We start from the raw sequence: 20,628 nt of genomic DNA, 5'->3' as shown, positions 1-20,628 counted from the left end.
GAGTATCTGTGAGGGGTTGCAGTGTTGTGGCACCACCACCACCACTGCCTAACGCCCAATTTTTCTACCCCTGTTGCGTAATTGCAATTTTTGATCTAATATTTCACAGCAGGGCCTGTTCCTGCGCTCAACAAGAGTATCTGTGATGCTTTCTAGTGTTGTGCCACCACCACCTAAGGCCCAATTTTCTGCCCCAGTTTAACAGGGGCAGATAATTACAATTTTTGCTCTAATATTTTACAGCAGGACCTGAGGTTCCTGAGCTCAACAAGAGAATCTGTGAGGGGTTACAGTGTTATGGCACCAACACCACTGCCTAAGGCCCAATTTTTCTGCCCCTGTTTTATAAGGACGTGTAATTACTATTTTTTGGTTCTAATATTTCACACCAGGACTCGTTTATGTGCTCAACAAGAGTAACTTTGAGGGCTTACAGTGTTGTGGCAACACCACGACCACCACCAAAGGCCCAATTTTTCTGCCCCTGTTTAACAGTGGCATGTAATTACAATTCTTGATAAAATATTTCACAGCAGGGCCTGTTCCTGCGGCCACCAAGAGTAACTGTGAGAGCTTACAGTGTTGTGGTACCACCACCACCACCACCAAAGGTGCAATTTTTCTGCCCCTGTTTAACAGTGGCATGTAATTACAATTCTTGATATAATATTTCACAGCAAGGCCCGTTCCTGCGCCCACCAAGAGTAACTGTGAGGGCTTACAGTGTTGTGGCACCACCACCACCACCAAAGGCCCAATTTTTCTGCTCCTGTTTAACAGTAGCATGTAATTAAGTTTTTCTCAATGATTTTTATCTATATTGCTGAGACCCGACAATACATTACAGCCGCAAGCATTTTTAAATTACTTTTATTCCTTTAGAAATGTCATTTTGCTGCAGGGACTGTTCTAAACAGTCACCCCCAGGCACAATATTTAAAGGAATATTTCACTTTAAGCATTATTAAAATCACTGCTCCTGAAAAAACGTCAGTTTTTAAAACTTTTTTGCTTTGATACATGTCCTCTGGGGCAGGACCCAGGCCCCCAAACACGTTTTATGACAATAACTTGCATATTAGCCTTTAATATTAGCCCTTTATGGTGTTCACACAAACTTTTTGTCAGTTCGCAGGTTCTGCCGCAAACTGAACCGGGGGGTGTTCACCTCATCCCTACTCAGCAGTAGATCATTAGGTGCAATATCTCTAGGAAAACAAAGTATGCATTGAAAGTACGTGTCACATAAAACATCTCTTTACAAATAGAGGCCCAAGTGGAGCCCCATACTTACAAAATGGCAAAGCTGAGGTTCCAAGAGGTGATCCCCCAGGGGGCAGCCACAGAATGCATTCGGCCTGGGAGCTGAAGGGATGAGGTCAACGGCAACCCACCAGGGGAACATGAGAGGGACAGACATGACTCAATAGTGACAGTTGTGCCACAGGTGTGTCTCAGCATTCAGGATAATTAATAATAGATTAATTAATGGTTAATTAATGGTTTTAATAAACCATGTTACTATGTTTTACTCTACTTCATTGACCCCCATGCTTGCCTCATTTAAAGTCCCATAGGCTATTTTCCTTTTGTTGTATAACATGTGTAGCACTGACCCCCGAAGGAGCTGCTGGTTTTATTTGGGCTTACCGTTACCTTCTTGACCTTGTCTCTGTCTAGGGTTTCCCGTGGTAGATGGCCCAAAGAAATGCATAAACTGACACTGGATCTTCTTTTTTGTTATTTATTTAGAAGATAAAACAGTCTCTTAACAAAGGGTAGAAGGTTAGGAAGAAAGCTCAGGTACTTTTGGACTACAAAAATAGAAAGTCTCTTATGGAAGAAATCCAGAGAATAAACATTTCACAGCTGGATTCTCACAACCACCGGATAGACCTCCTCTCACTAGGCCCAGCAGACGGTAGGGTGTTAAGTAAAGTCTCTGCCACAGACTTGAATATGAATTACCATATTTATCGGCGTATAACACACACTTTTTTCCCCCTAAAAGCAGGGGGAAATCAGGGGTGTGTGTTATACGCCGATCCCCCGCTGTTGCTACCCATTTCTGCCATTATCTGCGGCTTTTGTGTATTTTCGGCCGCACTCGCACACACTGACAAGACTGCAATGGACTGACCACACTGCAAATGACTGACAAGGCTGCAATGGAAGGCTGCAATGCAAGGCTACAAACGACTGACAAGGCTGCAAATGACAGACAAGGCTGCAAATGACTGACAAGGCTGCAATGGAAGGCTGCAATGCAAGGCTACAAACGAATGACAAGGCTGCAAATGACAGACAAGGCTGCAAATGACTGACAAGGCTGCAATGCAAGGCTGCAATGCAAGGCTGCAAATGACTGACAAGGCTGCAAATGACTGACAAGGCTGCAATGCAAGGCTGCAATGCAAGGCTGCAAATGACTGACAAGGCTGCAATGCAAGGCTGCAAATGACACTGACAAGGCTGCATTGATGGCCATTTAAATGTAAGTTTTTTTTCCTTAAACTTCCCTCCTAAAAGTTTTTTTCTTTTAAATTCCCTCCTAAACTTGGGGTGTGTGATAAATACGGTACTTGAAACAAAGTTTCTGCCACAGACTTAAATGTGAATTACTTGAGAAAAGTCTCTGCCACAGACCTGGGTATAGAACACTTGAGAAAAGTCTCTGCCACAGACTTGGGTATAACTGAGGGACGCAGACAAATTTAGAGAACCATAATACAGTACCAGTATCTCTCAGCCGGTGCGGCGATACTGTAAGATTGTAAGTCCATAAAGTGTCCTTCAACTGAGCTTCCAGGCTCCTTCAGAGGAACCAGCCTTGTGCATGGCCCTCTCCCGAAGAGTCCTCCCCTGGATGCTTCTCCAGTTGCTGGGCCTCTCCTTAGATGAGACGGCACTGGACCACCTTTGGATTATTAGGCCTCGACATCCATTCAGGCCTGTCCCTGCAGTTACTTTGCCTTGGGCTATCCAGCCCCAAGACTTGAATTGCATGGATCCGCACAACCCCAAGCCAGGAGGGCCATGGGGGGTGGTCAGAAGGACGAGGACCAAGCAGACAGAAAATATCTTCTGGACCGGAACCCTGAAACATGTGGTTCAGAGAGAAAGAATGGCATTCAATACGCCCATCTAAACTGCGTTCTCATACTTGCCGGCGGCGACAGCGACACCTGCGGCCAAGGAGAACCCAGTGCAATCCAGCCAGACTGGCACTGAAACCACAATTTAGCAAAATTTGTCCTAAAACCCAACTGTGGTTTCAGGAATATTAATTTTGAGAAAACATATAGCGCATGCTCGTCAGGAGCCGGCGCTATACATCTAATAACGCCTTTCTCCTAACTAATCCTAACTGTGGCTGCTCCAGGTTACCTGCACATGAAGCCTCTTTAGGAAAAGTCCAAACATGACAATGCTCGAATGGAGAAGTCCATGTTCTTGGGGTCCTCCGGCGAATCGGCGTTCCAGCATAGACCACAGGTCCCAGTGTATCGCTGTGTGTGTCCCCCATGTATTTCTCTATGTGTCCCCCGAGCACCTTAGGACCCGGACCTTTTCCTTTTTATAGAGTCCGGGAGGGGAGCTGGACCCCAAAGAAGGCCCGTGAAAACATCTGAGAAATGTGGCAAAACATTAATCCTTTCCCCCTGGCCTGGACAGCCAGGTGCTAACTACATGTACAGTAAGCTACCTTCCTATGCATCGCCTCACAGAATCAAATCATTATTATTGAATGCCTACAATGAAAACGTATGCGTACACTAAATGTTCAAAAGTTTGTGGACACCTATCAGCAAAGAAACAAAGGAGCAGGCAGAAATAACACTTATGCCGCGTACACACGACCGGACTTTTCGACAGCAAAGGTCCAACGGAACGAATCCTGCGGACAATTCGATCGTGTGCAGGCTCCATCAGACCTTTGCTGTCCAAAAATCTGATGGACTTTAGAAATAGAACATGTTTCAATTTTTTTCGCCGGAACTCCGCCATACCCAGTTCCTATTGAGAAATCCGCTCGTGTGTATGCTAGTCCGACAGACAAAAACCAACGCTAGGGCAGCTATTGGTTACTGGCTATGAACTTTCTTATTCTAGTCTGGTCGTACGTCATCACGTTAGAATCCGTCTGACTTTGGTGTGATTGTGTGTGGCCAAGTCCGTTCATTCGGAAAGTCCGTCAGAACTCCATCGAAAGTCAGTCGGAAAGACCGTTGGACCTAGTCCGTCTAAAAGTTTACTCGTGTGTACGCAGCATTAGTCCTTTTAATCGAGACAAGTACACACTATGGAGGGATTTGCTTTGTTCATATTTCATGTCTGAGGTTTACAACCACTTTAAAGTGGTTGTAAACCCTTACAACACACTTTTTGCTACAGGTAAGCCTATAATAAAGCTTACCTGTAGCAAAGTTTCTACTAGTAATGGCGGTGATCTGTGATTTTTAGCAGGACTGCGACATTGCGGTGGACTAATTTGACCCCAAATTATACTTTTTGGGGACCAGTGACATTATTACATTGATCAGTGCTATAAAAATGCACTGATCAATGTAAAAATTACACTGGTAGGGAAGGGGTTAACACTAGGGGGCAATCAATGGGTTAACTGTGTTCCCTAGATGTGTTATAACTGTAGGGGGGGTAGGCATCCAGGGACAGAGATCACTGTTTCCAATGACTGGGAATAGTAGATCTCTGTCATGTCCCCTGTTACAATGGGGATCCGCTTGTTTACAGTATGCGTGGCACTTTGTCCGTCGGAATTGTCTACACACAATCGGAATTTAAATGATCGGATGTTGTTATCGGAAAATTTTAGATCCAACTCTCAAACATTGTGTGTTGGAAATTCCGATGGAAAAATTCTGATGGAGCCCACACACGATCGGATTTTCTGACAACATGATCCAATCGCACATTTTCCTTCAGAAAGTCTGAACGTGTGTACAGACGTGTACGCATACCTTTTCATAGTAGGCATTTAGGCTCCACTCACACCCAGGTGTTCTGGATGTGAGTGGGCAAAATTGCCATGATTCTGCCCGTGATTCCAGAATAGAGGCAAAACGCGGAAAGTATCTGCAATTACATTATTTCTTAATGGCACCCCAAAAGCAGTTTGTTTTTGTTACGATTGTCGAGCGACAAAACACGCTAAAATTGTGACCACAAATGCTCCTGGCTCTTTACCACGATTTGGTACTTGAGCTTCTTTTGTAGCGTTTTTGGAGTAGAGGGAGGCTCTTCAAATGAATGGTGCGCTCCAAAAACGCTCAAGTAAAAAACAAAAAAAAGTTTAAAAAAACGAGCGGCTGCAGCTGTCGATTCTCTGAGGCTATGAGTCATGTTTCGCAGTGGGTTCATGAGTATATAGACTAAAATATAGTTAAGTACCACAGTTGTATAATAATATTTTATGTGTACACAAAAGATGACAGCCTAGCAAATACTTATATCTTTAACTAATTTGCTTGTCAGTTTCCTTAAGAAAACGTAACCTCACACATCCTGGAATTTCTCTGGGGTGCAGGAACTGGCCTTAAGGTGTGAGAAGGTAGAGTACACTCAGCTGTTGAGAAATACAGATATCTGCAGCGTGGAAATCAATAATATAGAAAACCCTGTAAGCTATATCCGCAGGTAGATAATTTATCCACCAGGATAGGTCCTGATCTACTAACAGGAACAGTTTGTAAAACTGGGGGGTTATGGATCGGGTGTTACATTAGGCAGTAGCTAAAAATTTATTATATGCAAAAAATAATAAGTGTTTTTTGCTATTGGTACTGTATGTTATTATATTTCTACTAAAGATGAACCCCTAGCTCAGTGAAAATAAAACGTATAGTATTAAACCCAATTGACATCACATTTTCTTTGTAGGTAGAGCCTGATAGGTAGAGTTGGGCAATGGCTTCCTACATATCTTGAATTCTCCAACAATGAGATCTCCCAGCCATAATACCTAACTCTGCACTTGTCTGGGAGTTTTAGGCACTTTGCACACAGGGCTGTCCAGCTGCAGGTCTTCTTCATTCTGAATCTTTGACCCTGAACAGACAGGGTGCTGAACACTGACACCGCTTGGTACAGCATTCAGCCCCATCCAGTCGCACCCTTCCAAAGAGTTTGACAGGCTGCCTGCAGTGGGGCTAGGGTAGCCACTTTTTCTTCAAGCCAAACCCAAACACACAGCAATTTATTTATTTATTTTTAAATACACTATAGGGTTGTAACAGACCTGGAACACCTTTGGGCACTCATAGGGGCTTAAGATGTTCTTTCCCACCTTTCCATGATCTAGCTAATTCTGTTTCATACTCTAGTATATAAAAGAAATACAAAATCCAACAAGGACAACCCATTAGAAAAGGGAAAAGTTCTGGAAGTCGCACAGCTCAGCAAAACCCCATAAGGAGGTGTGTGACAGCCTCAGACCGGGCTCCAAGCAGGCCACAACCCCTGGCCTGATTGGATCTTGCGGCCTGGTTGGAGCCTGAGCTAAGGCTGTCATACACCTTCTTATGTCTTGTCTGCACTCCAAGTGGTTTCTACATAAGAGGACCTGGTGGAGCTTTGAGCCGCACCTGTAAATTTAGGTTGGGTCACAAGGACAACCCGTTAGTAACAACAGATAGCAAAATGACAAGAGAAGGCAACACATGCAGTAATCCTGAGGTACTGGACTGGTCTGGTACTGGTCAGCTGAGGCCCCCTCCATGACAGAATGGATAGCTCGGGTAACCCACATCTGTGGGTGAAATGGGAAAGTATACCACTATATGGTATTGCTGGAAGCACTTTACTCACTCCCAGACATATAGAGACTTGATGTATAGCCATGGTTATATTAGTTGCCACCACTTATATCTGAGACCCTCTGACTTAGTATCCAGTGAACACACATCACTTAGGATTCTGGGTGGTGTGAGCCAGACACTGCCACCCATTCAAACTCCCCTGAATTCATACTTCTCTACTTTCATCTATCCTTTCACTCTTCCTATCTCCCTCTGCTTTCTGGCTTCCCTTTGCCCCTTCTTCTCCCTCCCTTTTTCAAACCCATATTTTGGTACCCTGCATATCCTAACATATAGTACAATGTAAATATCCTCCTTTCCATCCAGCTCTGCTCCTTGCTCCCCCTATAATACAATTCACACTCCTCAAATCACTCTATTGTACGTACCTGCTAGTAAATGTAAAACAAATATGGATGGAAAAGTGGAGGAGATAAGCAGAGTATGAATACCCCACCCTAGATCCCACTGCAATTCATATTTTGGTTGTTGTCTTTCTGTTGCACATTAGCTGCACCACAACACTACTGTAACTTATGTGGCATTGTATGTGGACTTGGAAATCACGCAACAAAACAGTATTTCAAATGTTGGCAAGACTTTATTGAAAATAAATCTTAAATATAGAATGGAGAAAAAAATTACAAGCAGAAAAGCAAATGATCAAACTGAAGTGAATTGAACGGGTGGTTGGAACAAGTTATTAGGACAGGGCAGGCATTATACAGGTTTAATTAGGAAACAAGGAGAAAATTCAAGCCAGGTGGCAAGCACATGAAGATTTAACACAATGCAATGACAACAAATGTGGATTAGTGGTGCTTCCTGATGGGATTTTTTTTTGATTCAGCCCTGATACAGTGCACTGAGCAGCTTTAAAACTGGTCGCCTTAATGGCAACACATCATGCTGAACAGGATTTCAACCAGCAGAAGGGTATATGTCTAGGAACAGCATAACCAAATGTGGTTGGGGCATCAGAAGACTTTACTGTGGTGTGGAGCTGATGACTGGAACTCCACTTAAAGTGTTACTAAATCTACAACAGTAAAATCAGTCTGTATATGCAGTAAAGCATGCTTGTTATAATCACTGTGCAACCTAAAAGGGTTAATCCTCCACATTGTGTAAAAAGGCAGTTTGATCCTGTCTTCTCTGATCCTCCCTTCTTTTATTGACCCCAATCCATCTGCTGCTAGAACAGAGCCTTGAAGGCACTCTACACATGCTCAGTTTGATGTGTATTGCAAGAGAGTGTTTTTTTTTTTTTTGGAAAGGTGCGTATGATCAACACAGGGCCAATCAGCACTGTCAAGAAAAAGGGCCATGGGTAATGTAGCCTCACAAGACAGTCAAAGGAGAATGAAAACTCCTCCTACAAGCTTTAACCAGTGCTTAGCAGGACACTGATAGAGGTCACAAGACTGCTATATACTGCTGATGAGAAAAGGTATTTAGCAGTTTATATTTACTAAAATAATTGCATTCCCATGTTCTGTGTACTGTGGGAGGCCAGATATAGTGAATGCATGGTCCTTGGATTAGTACCACTTTAGGGTACATGTCTACTTCTATATATAATCCAGCAGATGATCTCCAGACCCCTCTTCAGCCATATTGCAGCCAGGGAGCAACCACTGCAAATGAGATGAGAATATAGGAGGGTTTTTTTTTTTTTTTTGCATATCTATGGTCAAAATGTGAAATCCTATATTCATTTACACATTGTATTGCAATCATTTCTGTCCTGGGTACAGCACTGCTCTCCTCACTTCCTGCTTTCACAGGAAACACTGAGGGCAGCGGGAGTCATAGGCTCCTACTTCTGTCAATCAACCTCTTGTGAGGAGGGATTGGAGGCGTGGCTTACCAAAGCTGTGTGTTTGTCTATAAATGCACACAGGCATGGGTGCCTTCTTAGCACCCAGCTTGCTATGGAGGCAACCCAAGCAGGGAGAAGTGGACAGCACAGTCAGTGAGGGACAGCCAGAAAATGAGAAAAGGGACAGCTCTGTGCAGTGACAGGTAAGTATAACAATTTTTTTATTTTAAACGAACAACAACAAAAATGTAATATCACTTTAAGGGGAACCCTTTTCTTTGATAATTGGCAAGTGTACCCATTAGAAGATTTCCCCTCACTTATTGTTTTATGGACCTCACCAAGCACAGAAGCCAGTAGGTGTTAAAATGATTACAATAAAGCATTCTAAAGGCAATTTTTTTTGTTAAAGTAATAAACATACGTGATTGTGGGTGGGTGCAGCGTGGTGTGGCACCAATAACACACACACAGTCAAGGTGCAATCAGTAGAACTTTTATTATAGTAACAGCAAAACAGTTCACAACAAACCTGGTGGGAGAAAGCCCACGGATGCAAACAGTTTGTAGCAGAGCAGGTATTAGCCAAACTGACAGTGTCTGTCTGAAGGGGCAGAATAAGGCCTGGCCTTTCCAAGACGTCCAAGGAGATTCCAGAGTCCTAAACTTTCCCTACTTGTCTGTAACCTTTCTCTGCCATTAATATTGTCCCTGACCGACAGGTGACCTGTCGCTACACTACTCACACTACCCACACGTGAATGCACGCCAAACCCAGGGGCAAGGGTATTAAAAAGACTCAGTCAGACCCAAGGTGGCCACCAGAGTCACATGGGTGAACCAGCATCCAATCGGATCCCTAACCCAGTGACTCAGGAAAGTTTAGAGGAACCACGTTCCTCAGGACTTCCTCTCCGTCTGCATTGTCGCTGCGGTTGAGTGCCACCTGCGGTGGAGACAACAGACTGCACCTGCCTATATACTCACCAGCGCTATGCAATGGTATTGCTTAGAGCAGCCCCAAACCTCCTCTTCTCGGGTCCCTCACTGGTGATCTAGGCTCCTCCTCTTCTGTGTCTGCCCCTATACAAAGCACTTGTTATGGGGACAGATGAGCAGGCTCCATTCCGAACCAGGCTGTGTGCCTCCATTGATACACACAGTGTGTCTCAGCCAAACCCCCTACTCTCTGCTCACAGGATTTGACAGAAAATGGTGCCTGCTGCTCCCCCGTCTTCTGGGGAGAGAAGACCAGCAGATCGATACAGGACTTGGGAAAGTATTTAACCCCAGCTAATATTAAAGTAATTGTAAATGCTCAATTTATTTTTGAATTGAAATAACAAATATGTCATACTTACAATGGTTTTGAACAGAGCAGCCCCAATTCTCCTCTTCTTGGGTCCCCCACTGGTGTTCTTGGATCTTCCCCATGTCAAATGCCCACATAGCAAGCTGCTTACTATGGGGGCACTCTTGCATGCTCGGAGAAGAACCCTCTGGGCTTCAGGGGGAGACATAGAAGGATTTGTTTCAGAAATGCGGCAGTACAACTGGCGTTTCTGCTTGTCAGGTGCCCGGGTCACCCTTATGAACTGATGGGGCCTGGTACAGGAGAGCCGGCAGTACTGCATTATCAGCAGCCTGCTCCCTCCTAGTTATATGTAGCACTACCCCCCAAGGAGCAGCTTGAGAACGTCAGGTTCTATGCTCTGCCCCTCAACCCCAAGAACAGTCTCAGCCCCTCTGGCACGCCTAGCAAATAAATGTCATTGTAAACACAACAGCCTGGCAAATAAATGTTATTTTAAACACAACAGCAGATGGGCACAAGCTGCGTAAACCAGAAACTATTTTTACTGGAAAGAATTTCTCATAAAACAGAAATCAATAAGTTAACCAAGTAGTTATATATAGCAACTCTGGTATTGGGCAGTATAACACAAAGTCACATACAAAATATAAACAGCACAATTTCAACCAACTTAACTGACCTAAATGTGACCTATGTTCTCAGGGATGAGGGGAAATAGGGATGACTTGTTGCAGATGAGTCTATTTCCCTAAGACCCGTAAATCACAGGCCTTGGATTTCAATGTGTGGTACAACATACAACGATATGCAATATCAACTTTGTGTTGATAACATGTATAAGTGTTTATCACTGAGTCCGTGGCCTAATGAGAGGAGAAATGTGAAAGTCCTTACGTGGAGATGAAGCCTTGAGTCGTAAGCTAGTTCTTTGAAAAGAGCCCCGTATGTCCTGGCAAGTGTAATAAATTCAGTATTTCAACAAGATGAAACAACTGGTACAAAGGGACTCCTCATAGGGCTTGATGTAGTGTATGCATAAGATGGGCTACTGCCCGCTCACCAATCCTGTAATACCAAGGCCCAAGGGAAAGGATGTCCTGGGAAGGCTCTTTAGGAATGCCTGACTGGCAACCTGACAACAGAAGGCCCAGCATTATCTGTCAAGGTGTCCCACGACAGCTCAAGGATTTGCAACCAATAAGCGACATCCACAGGTGGAGCTTTTTGGCAGGAGGGGGTCAGCAATCGGTCCACGCTGCAATCTCCTCTCCAACTCACAGGTAAAAGGGGTCAGCTCCTTCTCCCTGTCTGCTTCATGGTCTTCCTCTGCCTCAATCTCCTCCATCTGCCTTGTGGTGTCTCTCTCCTCCTCCTCTTGTTCCAGCTCTCCCTGGGCAGGCTGGGGGCTGCAGTCCACTGCCCAGGGAATCGCCATTGGGCCCTGGTAACCAGAATTACATGTCCTACATGTCCTATAATCTCTGGTTGTTCACCTCTGATTGGTGCTTTCATGACCAATCAGGCACGAATGGGAATGGGTGGCCACTCTCCATTGTAGCAGAGTGAAGGGGAGGGGGGGGAACCACTGCAGCAGCAGCAGTCCTTGTTAGTGTCAGCTCCGCTGCCTGTGTGTCCTGTGGCATCTGTGACTGGCAGAGTGGGCTGAGCGGCACCTGCTACATTTAATTTTTCCCTAAATTCTCCCCTAGTATCATAGGCGTGTGCAGGGGATGTGCTTGGGCACACCCTAATCACTATGTGTGGTGCCGATTTCCCCTAGTGTCTGGGTTTTATCCCATGTTGGCCCCGCCCTGCAGTGCTGCTCTCCTTTCCCGGCTACTGCGGGGGATCTTTCAGGATGGAAAGTGAGGGAAGGGGCTAGTAAATATGTAATTTACTGGCCCTTCCTTTTCTAAATGAACACAGGATACACATTTGCTCACTATATTCATTCATAACTGAAGCATAGTAAACTGTTCCCTATGCTTCAGTGTCTGAATGAACAAGAAGCCATTCAGCACATAGCACTTCCCAATTATTCACTGCTCCATGCAACTGAGGCTGCAGAGAAAGGCATGAGTGTTTGAGTTTTGGGGTGTATACCCTAATGAATAGGCTGCGCACACCTATGCCTAGTATGTGTCTCTGCCATGTGTTTCCATCAAAATTACATGTTTTTGCCATACTTCCTGTCCTGGTAACACAACAAGTAATTAGAAATCTCTCCAAAGGGAAAATCCCCTTTCTCTTCACGGACAGCTGTTACCTGAACAGTTTTCCCCAATTTAAGATTTTTCCATAGCTCCTATTTTGATGACAACTATAACATTTGTGATTTCCTGTCAAAAAATGGGTCACCAAAACAAACAGAGAGGGTGAATTCTCCCAATGGGGATGCAGACAGCAACATAAACCCAGGCTCTTCACTCTCTATCTATATACAGTTAGGTCCATATAGATTTGGACACAGACAATTTTCATACTTTTGGCTCTGTATGCCACCAGAATAAAATTAAAACAAAACTATCCAAATGAATTTGAAGTGCAGACTTTCAGCTTTAATTGACAATTTTAGTGAGGGAACACGGAGTCGGGGTTACGCGATGACAGCCAGACACTCTCCCTGTCAGAAACCATGAATCAGACTGAGACAGAAGTACAGTTAAATCACTCTTGCTTATAATAAAAGTAAATAGAACAAACGTAGTCAAAACATAGCCAAATGTTCGGTAACCGGATCAGATATTCAGACAAGCCAGAAAGTCAGAAAGCCAGAGATAAGTATAATGGAAGAGCAAGCAGGATCTGGAGCCAGGCACATTGCAAGGCCTCTTGGACCTGCACTCCAGTGAAACAAAGATCACTGAGATGCTCTTCTAATGCAGGAATTCTTGAGGAACAAAAAAAGTCAGGCAACATGGATGGTTGGAAACCATAATTTGCCATATAAGGAGACAATCGGGTTGCGGTATTGAGGGCACCATTGTGAGCAAACTCTGACCAGTTGTTATGGTGGTCAGAAATATAGCAATGCAGAAACTGCTTCAAGGCTTGATTGGCTCATTCTGCAGCCCCATTGGACTGCAGGTGATACGCAGAGGAGAAGGAAAGCGGAATTCCTAACTTTCCTCAAAAGGCTTGCCACAACTTGGAGACAAACTGACTACCCCTGTCCACGACAATAACCTTGGGTAGCCCATGTAACCGAAAGATCTCCTGAAAAAAAATGGATGCCAGTTCTTTGGATGTGGGCAACTTCTCCAGTGGAATACAATGAGACGTTTGCGAAAACCAGTCAACTATCATAAGAATAACTGTGTTGCCCTGGGAGTTGGGTAACTCCATAATAAAATCCATAGACAGGTGGTTCGAAGGCCTCTCTCCATTAGGTATGGGTTGTAGGAGGCCCACTGGAAGGTGTCGTGGTGTCTTACACTGAGCACACATGGAACAAGCGGCTATGGAGGTGGTCACATCAGCACGGAGACAAGGCCACCAGAATTTTTGAGAAATAGCCCAAATGAGTTGATTCTTCCCTGGGTGGCCAGCTGCCTGGGGAGAATAGTAAGTCTGGAGCAAAGCAGTGTGAAGATTCTCAGGGACAAAGCAGTGGTCACCAGGTTTCTCGGGAGGAGAATGGATCTGAGCGACAAGAATTCTGTCACCCAAAGGTGAAGTGAGACTAGCACAAACAGTGGCCTGAATACGATCAGGAGGAATCACAGGAGCAGGAACCGACTCCATCTTGGAAGCGGAGAAAAACTGTTGCGACAATGCATCAGCTCTTATATTCTTAGTACCAGGAAGAGATTGAGACTTTGTAATTGAAGCTTGACAGAAAAAGAGCCCATCGTGGCCTTCTGGGAGATAAGCGTTTTCCCTCAGACAAGAATGTGAGATTCTTATGGTCAGTCAAAATGAGGACAGGCGGCACAGTGGTACCTTCGAGGAGATGCTTCCATTCTTTCAGAGCTGAAATGAGAGCTAACAATTCTCTGTCCCCAATCTTTTAATTGCACTCTGCAGGAGAAACTTTCTTCGAAAAGTAGCCACAAGAATGCATAGCGCTCTCAGAGGTAGGACGTTGAGACAGAAGAGCGCCTACTCCAGTCTCGAATGCATCAAGGATAAAAAGTAACGTAGGATCAGGATGTGCCAGCACGAGAGCTGAAACAAAAGGTAGCTTTGAGAGACTCAAAGGCTTTAATGGAATCTGGAGACCAATTCTGTGAGTTAATGTCCTTTCTGGTCATATCAGTCAGGGGTTTGACCAGAGAAGAGAAGTTACAAATACATTTCCGATAATAACTGGCAAAGCCAAGAAAACGTTGTAGTGGATGTAGACCTAAGGGTCGAAGTCACTGTAGAACTGCAGATAGTTTCTCCAGGTCCATCAAAAAAAAACATGGCAGTAGAAATGACATAACCCAGAAATGTAACCGGTTCATGAGGGAATTTGCACTTCTCCAACTTACAATACAGGGTATTATATCTCAGCATCTGTAGCACATGGGAGAAATCTGTGTGGTGGCTCTCTAGGGATTTAGAATATATGAGGAAATTATCGAGATAAACCACCACACATTGCTGCAACATATCTCGGAATACATTGTTGATGAATTCCTGAAAGACTGCAGAAGTGTTGCAAAGACCAAAGACCATTATGAGGTATTCGTAATGTCCTGTCCTGGTATTAAACACAGTTTTCCATTCGTCACCCCCCTTGATCCTCCCGAGAGATTATATGCCCCTCTCAGATTGAGCATCATGAAAATCGTTGCTCCCTTGAGGCGGTCAAATAATTCCGTAATCAACGGAATCGGATACGCATTCTTAATCGTGAAGCGATTGAGACCCCTATAATTGATGCAAGGTCTCAGTTCACCACTCTTCTTTTTCACAAAAAAGAAGCCAGCACCAGTAGGAGGTGAGGACTTGTGCATGAACCCTCGAGAAAGTACATCTGCAACATACTCCTCCATGGCTTTATCCTCCGAGACAGATAAAGGATAAACCTGGCCACGAAGGGGCATGGCACCAGGTTAAAGGTCTATTGCGCTATCATACGACCGGTGTGGAGGCAAACTACTGGTTTGACCTTTGTCAAAGACATGTCTAAATTTGCGGTATTCCTCTGCCAAGGAGGAGAGTAAAGAGGTGTACAAGACTTTAGCCACCTTCTGAAAACATGTTTTACTACATTGTGGCGACCAGGAGAGAACCTTGGCATGAAGCCAATCAAAAGAGAGATTGTGCCTCTGTAACCAAGGATAACCAATAACCACTGATTAATGAGGTGAGGAAATTACTTAGTCCTGCTCATTCAATCTGTAAAAAATATTACCACTAGGTGGATTGCCTGCATCTTCTGAATTTATGGCCTTCACCTTCTGTAAAGAACCCTGAATCAGTTGGAGACAGAAAATTCTGTTAAAATCACACCTTTTAATATAATGGTAAAAATAATAAATGTAGTCAAAACATAGCCAGGGTAAGGTAGCCAAAGTAGGTAGTCAGAACAAGCCAATAAATCGGTAAACCAGTGATCAGCATAGTTAGTGTCAGCCAGGCAAGTTTTCAACAGGAATACAGCAGAGAGTCTCAGATATGTTTAACCAAGGCGAAGACATGGAAGAAATGATCTGGGCAGTTTAAATAGCCAGAAGGGGCTGGCTGATAGGCTGGACTGACGAGCAGGAAATCATCCCCAGGTGAGCCGCTGTGGAACGATGAGTGCTGGCAATTAACCAACAGCAGAGCAACCTGAGCACTGGGAAGGGAGGACTGAAAGGCCAGCCCTGACAGTACCAAACTGTTGATTTGTCCAATCCTAATGTTGCTACTATCTCTGTGATGGATTTGTTTAGTTTTTGAAGCCTTACAGTGGCCTGTTTCTCTTGCATGGTTAGCTCCTTTGAACGCATTATGTAGGTTCATAGCAATAGATTCCAAATGCAAATACCACACTTAGAATCAACTCCAGGCCTTTTACCTGCCTAGTTGATGAAGAAATAACAAAGGAGTAGTCTACACCTGGCCACGAAACAGCTTTTGAATCAATTGTCCAATTACTGTTGAAAGCTTGAAAAAGGGGGGATGGCTGTTGGTAAGAGTTGTAATTCCTAAACCTTTCCTCCGATTTGGATGTACACGCCCTCAAATTAAACCTGAGAGTGCACTTTCAGTCCATATCCATCTTGTAACTAAAGCTTGAATATGTTTTGGTAAATACTTGAAAAAACTAAAATTGTGCCCGTGTCCAAATATATTTGGACCTAACTGTAAATATATAGGTCTAGCTAGAGATTAATTCTTTAATGTGCTGTCATAGCTTGTCACATATCTCAGCACTTACTGTATATAGCAATTTACTATTTATAGTTTTATAGAGCAGGATTATATGAAGAGATAAGATAAGCATAAATTTAAAAGAGGACAATACCACATAGCTTGTGAAGATGTTGTCAGCCATTGCAAGGAGAATGATGTAGGTGGTAATTGTCAATAATTGGGGATTTTATCTTTTAGTTTTAAAACAATGTTCTGCTGTTCAGTTGGGCTGGAGTTCCTCTTTAACGAGAATCTATAAATAAGCTTGTGAGTGGCGCTGGGAGCTGCATATATAATGTGCAGGAAGTCATTGCCGTAAACGTAGTATATGTTTTGGGAATGGAAAATTCTGTTTTGGGAAATGATGCACAGATGCCTGGGAACAGAGTGGACTGATGAGAAAACAGTGTGTGAACTGGGCAGGGAGCGCCACGCCACTTGTAGAAGACATTACGAGGGAAATAGGGCATGTGAAAGGCAAGTAGATGGCACAGGGAATATTATTTTTATCATTATTACACAAAGTACAGATAAACAGTTTTATCATTATTCAGACGGCATTTTTACAGAGGGCAGAAGTATTTATTGATGGGGTTTGACACTCGCAATATGTCTGACTGTTAACAATTTTAATGTCGGATTGCATAGAAAACCCCAAAACAAAGAAAAAAAAATCTCATTGTCCCCCATCCATTCCTAGTTAGAAATCCCTCCCCCTAATCCAATGCAGGCAGGTCAAACGCAAATGTTGCGTTTGAACTGTTTTTCTTGCAATGCAAAAGCATCTCTGATGGGAATGGGGCATTCTGAGAAATGCAACGCACTGTAGGTCAAGCATGGACTCAGAAATCTCATCCACACTGTATGAATGAATGAAATGGGAATTATTTAATTGTAAACAGCACCCATGTACACAATCTCTTACTTAAAAGAGAAGTGTGGAAATCACAATAAAAAAAAAAATCACGCTTACCTAGATGGCTAGAGCACCGACCTGACGCTGCGTCTGTCTCCTGCTGCCTCTAAGACTAAGAACTGAGCGATCAAACACTGCTGATCATTCAGCTCTCGGTCCTCAGCCTGCAGAGAGCTGGTGACTGTCAGTTACCGGCTCTCTGCTCTGCCCCTCCAGCACTCACTGGAGCACCAGACTGTGACAGGGATTGAAGTGACTGGCCCAGGCTTTCAGCGGCTCGCTGAAAGCCTTAGCCAGCTGTCGGTACGGGCTACTGGTGGATCCTAACCATAAGGTCGTGATCTTTTCAGAGCCTGGACTGGCTCTGTGACATCAGCAGACAGTGGACTTTAGCCCGCTGTTGGCTAAAAATGAGTCAGAGGAGTGCAGCGGTAACTGCACTCCTGTGACTCACATAAGTACATTCAAAAAAGCTTTGGGCATACTTCTCCTTTAGTCTGCTGTCATGTGACGATTCATGGCACCTCTTACCGTACTGAAAAGCAGTGAACGGAGGCTGTACACTGGGCCAGACTGTTTTGTTGCCACCCTGTTATGTACTTGGTAGAGGCCAAGCTGACGAGAGGGCTTATCTTACTGCTCTTGTCCAGTCTTTCCTTCGGAGTTTGTAACAGGGTATAATGGGACAAGGAGTGGCATGGGTGCCTGAAGTAAGACCTGGCCAGATGAAGATCTGAGTAATGCAGGAGGGCCTAGGATGCCAGGTTGGAACTCATACAGGATGTCATCACAGGAACTTGTGTATACAGAAGATAGAAATGTAGTCAGACAAGCAGGAGCTGGCAATAACCGGGCAGTGGAGATGCAGATAGAGCAGACAGGAGCAGGAACAAAAGCCAGGCTTAGGTCAGTGTCACTAAGACAGGAAATGGTACCAAATCAGCAGAAGGGAGATTTACAGGCCAGGGGACAGTATTGGAAGGATCAAAATCAGGCAAAGTCAGAGGGCAAATCGGGTCAAGCACAGATAAAGAAGACAGCGGGTCTGATCACGGGTTACAGGAGCTGACAACCACTCAGCAACTCCCTTGAGCACTGCATGGCAACATGGTTAATCCTGCCATTCGTTGGTGCTGCCTTCTCACTGTGCCCCCGCTGCAGCATCAGATCCTCTTGCTCTGCTGTTACCACCTGTGCTACTAAGCATGCTCACTTTTTGAGCATGCAAGCCTAGTGAGCCCACTCACTTGACTACAGAGTCACCTTTGTGGGCGTTTACTCAGAGTGATGAGTCACAAGCTCCTCCCTCCTCCTCCATGCATTTCATAATGACTAGTGGGGCAGATCTAACAGGAGGTGAGTGATGGAGGCATTAGTCCTCCCCAGCATACGTCATCAAATGCTAACAGCTCCCCCCATAGATCTTTCTCTGTGGTACACTAATATAATGTGGTATTAAGATGCATTTTTTTTTTTTTTTAAATAGATGCTGAAGCACTATTTGCATACATTGTAAAAATAATCTATACCACTTGTGTCTTTAAGTATCACTTTATTGATAGGCACACTACTTTTAAAACCCTGTTCACACTTGAGCATTTTTTAGTTGGAAACTTGACGCTCAGAAACGCTCAACAAGAAAAACCCCATTAATTTAAATGTTCCCTGTTCATAGTGTTTTGTCGCCTGTAGCAAAACGCCTGTTGCTCAAAAAAGTACATGAGCTTCTGTTCAGGCAGATTTGAGCATTTTTGTCCCCATAGAGCACAGGCGACCTTCACACTTAGCTGAGCATTTCAGTTTTTTTAAAGATTTGCAAATATTATAGGCATTTTTTCAGGCGTTATTGCTGTGGCCAATTGAAACCTGTGTTATTCTCGATTCACACTAGCGCGTTTTTTGATGCATTTTGCATCTTGCAGAAATGCAAGGACATTTTTTTTTAAATGGGTTCCTATGGAACATGTTCACATCAATGCATTTTTGTGCCTCTGCGTTTTTGGAAAGGGTCGGGGACTTTTTTTCATGCAAAATGCAGCGTTTTGCATGTAATAGAAGTCAATGGACCTGCATCAAAAACGCAAGTACCACGTTTTTACGGTGTTTTTGCCGCGATTTGCATTTTGTGTTTTATTTATTTATTTTTTTCACTGTATATATCTGGTTGCTAAGCAACCACAGAGTAAAAAAAAACGCGGCAAAATCGCGGTAAAAATGCGTGTCCAAAAACACGGCAAGCACCGCAAAAAGCACTGCAAAAACGCTCAAAAGCAACATGCATAGATGTGAATCGAGCCTTAGGCTGGATTCACACCTATGCAGTTTTAGTGCTTTTTGCATTTTGCAGATTTGCACTACAGTCAATTTAAAGTGGTTCTCCACCCTAAAGTGGAAGTTCCGCTAATCTGATCCCTCCCCCCCTCCGGTGCCACAATCGGCACCTTTCAGGGGGGTGCAGTTACCTGGATAATCCAGGTATCTGCACCCACTTCCGGGACAGACTGCCGCAGACCCCCGTAGATGCCGCACCGCTTCACTTTCCGATTCCCTGACAGAGGATGGCGGCGGGGGCAGCAGAGAGACAGACGAGTGATCACTCGTCATCTGCCGCCGACATCGCTGGACCCTGGGACAGGTAAGTGTCAATTTATTAAAAGTCAGCAGCTTCAATATTAGTAGCTGCTGGCTTTTAATATATTTTTTTTAGGTGCAGAACCGCTTTAACATGGTTTCCTATGGAACACTTTTTGTAGTGCAAATCTGCAAAATGCAGAAAGCACTAAAACTACATAGGTGTGAATCCAGCCTAAGATGTGGAGTGATGCTAGAAAAGGGTAGCTGCTGACTGAGCTGAAAAGGCGTGAAAAAAATGCTGAAAAAACTTGAACTTTCACGTTTTACATTGCAGTCTATGGGGACAAAAAGGCTCAAATCTGCCTGGAAAGTAGCTCATGTACTTTTTTGAGTGACAGGCGTTTTGCTGCAGGTGACAAAATGCTTAAATGTGAACAGGGACCATTAAAATAATGTTGTTTTTTTTTTGTGGAACATTTATTAAAGTCAAGCTTCGAGCTGAAAAACACTCACGTGTGAACGGGGTATGAATGGGAACGTCTTGAAAAACAACAGCATTTTGTTGCACGATTATCTGCTCAAACAGAGGCTCTCTGCCCCTTTTTCAGCAGCACTTCACTCACACCTTTTAGTTGAAAAACACCTGAAAAAAAAACCACCTATAATATTTGCAAATCTGCTAAAAAAAAAAAATGCTCAAAAATGCTTGAAAATAAAACACTTGAAAAAACATCTGAAAAGTGTGAATGTAGCCTTAAGCCCCATACACACTATCAGATTTTCTGATGATTTTTTTCCTTCAGATTTACCAAAAACCATGTAGTGTAAGGGTCTGCCTGTTGCATACAAATTG

The sequence above is a fragment of the Lithobates pipiens genome, unplaced genomic scaffold, assembly GCF_037356315.1.
Source record: "Lithobates pipiens isolate NorthernLeopardFrog02 unplaced genomic scaffold, aLitPip1_a1.2 Scaffold_8, whole genome shotgun sequence".
NCBI lineage: Eukaryota > Metazoa > Chordata > Amphibia > Anura > Ranidae > Lithobates > Lithobates pipiens.
The sequence above is the reverse complement of the archived record's forward strand: the minus strand, read 5'-3'. Positions refer to the sequence as shown.